This window comes from Pseudorca crassidens, chromosome 11, assembly GCF_039906515.1.
Source record: "Pseudorca crassidens isolate mPseCra1 chromosome 11, mPseCra1.hap1, whole genome shotgun sequence".
Lineage (NCBI taxonomy): Eukaryota > Metazoa > Chordata > Mammalia > Artiodactyla > Delphinidae > Pseudorca > Pseudorca crassidens.
This window is the reverse complement of record NC_090306.1, coordinates 28739272-28747719: the sequence shown is the minus strand read 5'-3', so window position 1 is coordinate 28747719 and position 8448 is coordinate 28739272. Positions and strand designations below refer to the sequence as shown.

At 33.3% G+C, this 8448-nt stretch overlaps 1 pseudogene; it reads right to left on the bottom strand.

Annotated features, from left to right (window-relative positions):
• Positions 1–678: 678 nt before the first annotated feature.
• LOC137202805 (FUN14 domain-containing protein 1 pseudogene) lies at positions 679–1114 on the bottom strand (annotated as a pseudogene).
• Positions 1115–8448: the final 7334 nt, after the last annotated feature.

Sequence of the window (8448 nt, the reverse complement as noted above, 5' to 3'; positions counted from 1 at the left end):
GAATACAAGTGAAAACAGGAAAAGTAAAATCAGTCATCTCTCAGTTAAGAAAACATTTATACAACTGTTTAAAAATAACTGTAAAATTCAGTTGTATATATTCATTACTATACATGTAAAACCAAAAACTCAGTTCCTTAAAAGATTCTCCTCCAAGAATAATCTGTAGTTTAGAGTGGCTTAAATGTCCAGCTTCCTTGCCTGTTCTTTGCCAGTGTTTTCTGTGCTGGGAAGCAGAGAATGCAAAGGGCAGCACCGTATTCTGGTCCTGCAAGAGAAACAGAATGGTAAGATTTGGGAGATACAAGCTGCATTAATTATGTCACAGAGACTAGAACAGCAGTGATTTCCCCCCCATTATTATTATTTTATATCAGTAGAATCTATTTAATATATTCAATAATTCTATTATTTCTAAGACCTTCCACAAAAGGGCATTACAATCCTTTTAGTTTATTGCAAACATATATATTTTTTAAAGTGGATTCACTTTATTTATTTTTTGGCTGCGCTGCAGGATTTGTCAGAAGACAAACAGTAAGTTGTGAGTTCCATTTTGCCCAACTACTTTTTTCTTCACACCCTGGAGAATCTGGTGTCTGGAACTGTAGAGACATCATCATGTTACCACCCCTTCTCCTCTCAGGTTGAATCCACTGTGACAGAACACTCATGTCCTTAAGAGGCAAGGCCTAGCAAATAGCCTCTCACAAATCCACTGAACATCACAATGTCCTGTTTGATAAATTCTGTTGCTGCTTCAATTATATTGTTGATTTCAGGTGCTGCTTTATTTGCTCATTTCTGAATCAGGTCTTCCTGCTTTCTTTATATCTTTTTTCAACTCTGTCCCAGTTCATTTGCACATAGTTACTTTGACTGGTAAATCTGAAGAAGATGGCCAGCAGCCTACTGTCGCTGTAAGTTTTCCAACCTTCTGGAACAAAAATCCTGCACAATGGCCAGTGCAATCTGGATGGCTACTGAGTATTGTTCTACCGGAAGTGCCACACTATGGCCAAGCATAGATTCTACCAGCGGTGTCTTCATGTATACTGAGTTAGGTCCAATATGAATCATCATCACTTTCATATTCAGGTGAGAGAGATCCCATCTAGACTGGCCTGGCCTTGGAATCCAGAACCAAGTGAAGAGGACTCAGCTGTCAAAGGGGGGCAAAGAGGGCCTGGGGTTGGAAGAAAGGGTCATAGACGCAGAAGTAAGCACTTCATGAAAACTAAGCAAATGGTATTTCTAGGTAAATCAGTCTTTCTGTGCTGGACTAATTAAAAGAACTTCACAGCTCTCTATCCCCAAGCTTTCTCACCCTCTGGAATTGAGGGCTTTTACTGCTTCCCCATTATTTTTTTAATTAAGTAATGAATAGTATTTTATTATTATTATTTTTTTTGGCTGCATGGCATGGCATACATGATCTTTTCTCCCTGACCAGGGATTGAACCTGTGCTCCCTGAAGTAGAAGCATGGAGTCTTCACCACTGGACCCCCAAGTAAGTCCCTGAAGAGTATTTTATAGATAAGAAAATTTAGCCTCAGCAGGATAAATTTGAGGACAGTTCCAATAGCTAGTTTCCCAGAGATGCACTTGAAGTGGTCCTTACAGTTTTTGCAAACTAGAATACCTGATAGTGTTTATCAGTGCAACACGTCAGGTGCAGTGTAAAGGTATGGGTACTGAAAAAGTAATATTGACCCTAACTATGCATTCACGCACAGGCATTTACAGATTTTTACCCAGTCTTTGAATTAAAAGATAGATTCTCTGAGTCTGATCAATGTCAGCCTCTTGAGATGCACTAAAATGAAATTCAGAAAAAGTTGAATAACTTAAACTACTCTGGAGTTACAGACAACTGAAGTAGAAAGCCTCTTAAGCAATGTGAGAGAAGAAAAAAGGGGCAAAAATCTACCTCCTAGCTTGGGTTGTAGAACTCATGTTTTTAGGAGTTGGGAGAAAAGAAACTTTGGAGCAGGTGTTTCATGTGACAGATCATTAGATCTGTTATCTAGGTCTGTATTAGATCTGTAGAGTATCTATTGAGATACTACAGATGAGGAAAGATGTTAAGTGTATTTGCTTTGTATCATCAATGGAGATTTTTTGCTGCCTCTGAAAGCTTGCTGTCAAGATTTAATTTACTATTTAATTAATTTCCTCTCTGCCGATCTGTGATTTCCCTTAATGCCATTTCCTTAATGCCATTTCCCTTAATGCCATTTCCTTTTCTAGAGAGATCACAGATTACTGTAAATTATTTGTGTCCAGTGAGGATGGGCATAACGGTAGTAATAATGAGAACAAGAATAGTGACTGGCCATTTATACATAAAATGAATTCTGTTAGAAACACCTATAAATATTGTACCAGCGTTATTAATTGGCTTAATAAGATCAATTGGCATAATAAGATCTAAGTTGTTTATTATAAATAAAATGAATAAAAATTCACTAGTCAGCAATAGATATTAGTATTTTTCTTTTTTAAAAATCTCTTCTTTGCTAGCCCTAAGTGCTTTATTTCTTAGGGGTCTAATATTGACTTCACTAGTCTTAGTGGAGTTACCAGCTTGTGGCTGAATCACGCTCACTCTAGTATTCAGACATGGTTTGACACATCTAAATTAGGGTGAGGAAGATTATTCCAGAATATCGAGGCTCTCTTTTGTCAGGAATGGGGGATGGGGACTTATTCTGAATAAAGAGGAAGTGAAGACTGGAAAGGTTACTTGGTCAACAGAGAGAAAAGATTAGCCTGAAAATAGAAACTGTCATTCCCAACATTCTCAAGCTCAGACTGCATGAACATATGAATACTTGGCACTAAGTAAATGGTTATAAAAAAACACATCTAATTCCCAGTCTGTAATCTACCAGTGACATTAAAAAATAAGATACCACCACTGGTGATGATGTAAGTGTTGTTTTCGAGAAGGGCTGCTAGTACAGCTTATGACAGCATCTTAATAAACAAAATATTAGTTTTGAGTTGTAATGAGGATTAAAACTTAGATTGAGAATCAAGCTTCTCTGCATATATGTATGTATAAGGAAAATCTATTTTTCCTTAAAACACCTGCATTGTATCACTTTAGAGGTAAAGGATGGTTTTCTCCCTTCTTAAATCTCCTCTTGATAAATATATTTTCATTGGAAGATGTTTTAAGTAGTTCCTCATCTAAGTGGAAAGATTACAGGTACCATAACAGGGAATCTTCAAGAATATAAGGAAAATATTTTAGTCAGAATCAGTTCTTACATGAGATGATATCAAGTCACTAGTTAATTTCTAGAAAGAATAAATGCCATGGGCATAGAAAAATAGGAACTGATGAATAAGAAAGGCAATCTTCATCAAGGTTTGTTTCTTGGAATATGTATAGCTAGAGCCTGTATGACACTTTTCGTTTTATTTTAATTGCTAATACAGTTTTTCTATATTTTAAAAATTGATATTGTTCATATTAAGAACATTTATTTGAAGTGTCTTACATAGCATTCTAACACATCCTGAAACAGTGTAGTTTTTCTTTAGCTGCTGTACTACCTCTCTACCCTCCCTCAATAAAACACACAAAACACCATACTACAACCTTAATACTTTAAAATTTTTTTAAAAACTCTAAAATTACGCTCAAATAATTATTTAACCAATAAAAATAACATTATTTTATGAGACTCATTTTAGGGAGTATTAGTTATTGTCTTGTAATTCTACATTTTTTCTCATTCTTCCTTTCCATTTTATTTCCGCTCCTCTTTTAGCATACCTTCATACATCTGTCATCATTTTGCTCACGAGAAAAAAAGGTGGCATTTTTAAATATCAAGTAATATGTGTTATAGCTTTGCTAAACATTTCACCACCAGTTTGTTGCAAGAGATTTATAAATCAGATTTTCATTAAAAAAGAGAAAGAATCAACACCATATGTTGTGCTAAATCCTATGCAGCTGCTGCTACAGCAGCCTAATAATGTGTGAACTAGAAGGCATTCAGTACTCTGTGTGATATACAGGACTGTAACTTCTTTCAAATGTTGTGATTTTTTTTAATATTAAGATTAAAATCTAAGAAAACATGGTAAAATGGAATAACTTAGAAGTGTTAACATTTATTTTATAGAAAAGAGAGTTGCTAAATGGGTATCTATAACTGAAATTAAAATACCCAAGTACTCTTGAAATTGAAATAGAAAAGCAGGCTCAAACAAGAATGTTGTATATTAATGCAGCTCCTCTTATAATCTGAACTTCATTGCAATGTACTTTTGCCTAAATATCAATCTAGTTGGCATTTTTATTACAATTCTGCAAATGGAAAGAGAGCAAATGAACCATTTACTGCCTTTATTTTCTAAGTATAATCATGTTTCTGTTTTCCATTCAATGATAGTCAAGTCTTTTCCACTCCAACATAAAACATTCTTGAGTGTTAGTGATCAGTCATGGTAAGAGGTTGATATTGTACCCCATGCTCATTTATATTACAATGTACAGAATGTCAGAATCAGTTATTTATAAACTTTAGTTGAGAGGTCAGGAAATAATACCCTAATGTAAAACTGTGCATATTTTAAATAATATTTATGGGCCAACCACATATGAGATATAAACACTACCCTACATATACATCTTAAATTTATTAGATTTGAAGTAACAACACTGAAGGAGGAAAATCATTTTTAAAAGCACCATAAAGCAAGACAGTAATTTTCTTCTTAAGTGTGCTTTTTTTAGATTTGTTTTTTATTGAGGTAATGTCAGTTTATGACATTATGTAAGTTCCATGTGTACAACATGATATTATCTACTTCTGCATACTTTTCAACATGTTCACCACCAAAAATGTAGTTTCTGTCCATCACCATACAGCTGATCCCATTAAATGTGCATCTGCACATGGAAATTACATGCTTCTCTTTCATTGAAAAGAAACACCTCATGATAATGATGATTAATTTTCCTATGTTAATATAAATTTGCATTATTTCTGCATGTATCATGATAGAACAGAATGAGTTCATGAATTAGTGTGAAAAAATGTTTCCTTGCTATAGAAATAAGACAGGTGGCCATTTTCCATCTAGTATAAGGACATTATAAGAGCAATCTATAGACCAATATTCTTAATGAATATAGACAAAGAATGTTCAAAAAATACTCGGAAAAAATGAATCCAACAATATATAAAAATAAGTATATACGGCTAAATGGGCTTCATCCAGAGAATGCATTGGCAGTTTTATACGTAAAAACTATCAATATAATATACTCTATTAATAGATTAAATGACACACAGCACATGATCATCTCTGATACTGATATAGTAGGATATTCATAGTATATTCACTATTTAATGCCTACTAGGATGACTAAAGTCAAAAGGACAGATCATAAAACTAGCTGGCCAGGATGTTGAGAAATTGGTGGTAGGAATGTAAAATGATATAGACTCCATGGGAAATAGTTCAGCTGTTTCTCAAAATGTTAAAAATAGAGTTACCATATAATCCAGAAATTCCCCTCCTTGGTATTTTCATATGTATATACCTATGAATAATAAAAACATATGTCTACCATAACTTCTCTTCACTTTTTCACAGCAGCATGGTTTATTAATAGACAAAAAGTAGAAATAATCTAAATGTCCATCAACTGATAAATGAGCAAATAAAATGTGTTATATCCATACAATGAAATATTATTCATTGTAAGAATTAAGTAATGATACATGCTACAATATAGAAAAACCTTGTAAATTTTATTCCAGATATAAAAAGACATCCACAGATACGACATATTGTATGAGTCCATTTATACAGCATAATTAAATTAGTAATTCACAAAAAGGGGCATATTAAAATATTCAAGTGTACTAAACAATTCACTTACAAATAACACTTGGGACAAAAAAATACTCAGGAAAATAGAAAATATTTTAATGAGTAAATATGGAAACACAGTAGATCAAAATTTGTTCAATATAGCTAAAACAGTCTTGAGATATGTGTCTTTAAGTATTTATATTAGGAAAAAAAAGAATTATGAATACAATGACTTAAATTATTCCCTTAAGATGCTGGAAAAAGAAAATCAAATTAAACCCAAAGAAAGTAGAAGAGAGAAAATTAGAAAGGTGAGAGTTGAAATTAATAAAATAAGATAATTGTACCTATAATAATTAACAATAATAATTAGATTAAAATTTTAAAGAGAAAATGCAATAAAATAAAAATCTATGAACTCAAATTTCATTAATTGATTTCTATGATAGACTATTGATGGAATTCTCATCTTCATTTGTGTTCTTCCATCTCTGATGTTTCACCTTCTTTTAAAAGCTTATGTAATTAGGTCAGCCACACAAGAAAAATCTCCCTTCTGCATAACACACAGTTAGCTTATTAGTAAACTAATCACAGAAGTGATATCCCATTATATTCCAGACTACACCCACACTCAAGAGAAGGAGATTATATAAGTCATTTACACTACAGTGCAGGGATCTTAGGGGAATATCTTAGAATCTTCTCTATCACATGATTAGAATATACAGACATGAGGGAATTCCCTGGTGGTCCAGTGGTTAGGACTCTGGGCTTCCACTGCAGGGGGCCTGGGTTCAATCCCTGGTCAGGGAACTAAAATCCTGCCAGCCGCATGGCACAGCCAAAAAAAAACAAAAACAACAACAAAAAAAAACAGGTATGAATTACCATGATTAGTTGTGTACTTATTTTGTGTGCTATTTCCATAGTTTACATTAATCATTAAAAAATTATTTTTAAGTATTCTTGAAGCATTAAAAATGAGCTACTGGGCTTCTCTGGTGGTGCAGTGGTTGAGAGTCCACCTGCTGATGCATGGGACGCGGGTTTGTGCCCCAGTCCGGGAAGATCCCACATGTCACGGAGCGGCTGGGCCCGTGAGCCATGGCCGCTGAGCCTGCGCGTCCGGAGCCTGTGCTCTGCAATGGGAGAGGCCCCAGCAGTGAGAGGTCCGTGTACTGAAAAAAAAAAAAAAAAAAAAGAGCTACTGTTTTAGGGGGTACACTAATTTTGTTAAACATTTTAGTCTAGAAGCCTCCTTCATCTTTGCTTCTAGTAGCAACTCCCAAAGGAAATCACTATCCTGATTTCTGACAATATAGATTATTTCTCTCAGGCAATTTTGAAAATCAGTTCTGGAATTAGTCTTTCCAGTTTTTATCTTTACATCTTTCCTTCTTTTCCATTGCTTCAAAATTGACATCTCATCCTCCTCCCACAAACAATAACAACAACAACAAAATATATATATTTCCTTAGAGAAACTGAATGATTCTTAGAATTAGGAGGGGAGCAATGTTATTTACCAGCAGAGTGTTACAACGATCTGCCCCAGTGCCATTCCTTACCCCAGCATGCATTTCATTAAGAGTTTGCTATGTCAAATAAGTACAAAAATATCGAGAGTGCAGATAGCATGTGGAAGGTCATCGTTGTTGCTTGTTTATTTTTCTGCACTTGTTGCCTTTTCTACTGATATAGAGAAACTGACAGAAAAATCTAGTCTCTAACACCATTTACATGTTTACAAATTTGATGATAATCTTAATTTTATAATAAATATTATTTTTTCTTGAGTTTCCATCTACATGCCACTCAACAGCATTTGGCCTTTACTTCATATTTTCAGAGGAGTCATTATTACTAAATTTTGTGGGTTTTAATATGTTCCTTTGACATCCATAAATCTAGCTTCAATAATAAACATTAGAAAGAGGCAGATGGAAAAAACAAGAGAATAAATTTAAAAAATTGAAAAAGAGCAAAAAGTTGCAAAATAGGGAAAATAAGAAAGAAGAAAGGTCTATACTGCCTGAAAAAATCAGTTGTATTTGAGTGTTATTAATGTCATAGTAGATATTTTATGTATTGATCAATTTAATTCATGACTAAAATTAATAATTTTTTATCTTCTCAAATATCCTGGTGTTCCACTGGGCTTATCAAAACCCAGTATTTATTTTACTATTCCTAAATCCAGGCATTAAAAATTACAAGTTAATTCTGTTAAAAATGTGTCCTTGTATCTTGTTAATGGTTATTTAGGAGGCTTTACAACATGAAATTTTATGTTAATACTAAAATAGATTTCTACTATGTGAAGATACCCAAATTTAGTGCAGTGCACAAAGTTTTATGAGATATTTCCTGTTATGCTCTGCCAATATATACAGTTTATGATTTTTAATTTATTTTTCATGATATTTATGATTTTTTATTCATTTAAAACATTTTTCCTTTTCAATTTGATTAGTTTTACAGCTATTCACTACTCTCTTCTCAATCTTTCTCCCTTTCATTCATTCTTTCTTTCTTTCCTCTTTTTAATTTTCTGACTATGTCATTATTGCAATTTTTCATTTTGATCTTGTAGTCTATTT